Below are 313 nucleotides of genomic sequence, written 5' to 3'. Positions count from 1 at the left end.
TATCCATCTATCTATCTATCTATCTATCTATCTATCTATCTATCTATCTATCTATCTATCTGTTGTTGTTCTATCTATCTATCTCTGTCTGTTGTTCTATCTATCTGTTGTTCTATCTATCTATCTATCTACTGTTCTATCTATCTATCTGTTGTTGTTCTATCTATCTATCTATCTATCTACTGTTCTATCTATCTGTTGTTGTTCTATCTATCTATCTATCTATCTATCTATATATCTTTCTATCTATCTATCTATCTATCTGTTGTTGTTCTATCTGTCTATCTATCTATCTATCTATCTATCTATCTAT

At 28.4% G+C, this 313-nt stretch overlaps 1 protein-coding gene across 4 annotated transcripts in view; it reads right to left on the bottom strand.

The window, feature by feature from the left end:
* Positions 1 to 313, bottom strand: part of LOC107560511 (phospholipid transfer protein-like) — a 20,398-nt gene that overhangs the window by 5,871 nt on the left and 14,214 nt on the right. The gene's annotated exons all lie outside the window — the stretch shown is intronic.

This window comes from Sinocyclocheilus grahami, unplaced genomic scaffold (assembly GCF_001515645.1).
Source record: "Sinocyclocheilus grahami isolate Dianchi unplaced genomic scaffold, SAMN03320097.WGS_v1.1 scaffold731.1, whole genome shotgun sequence".
In the NCBI taxonomy this organism is placed as follows: Eukaryota; Metazoa; Chordata; class Actinopteri; order Cypriniformes; family Cyprinidae; genus Sinocyclocheilus; species Sinocyclocheilus grahami.
The sequence above is the reverse complement of the archived record's forward strand: the minus strand, read 5'-3'. Positions and strand labels throughout refer to the sequence as shown.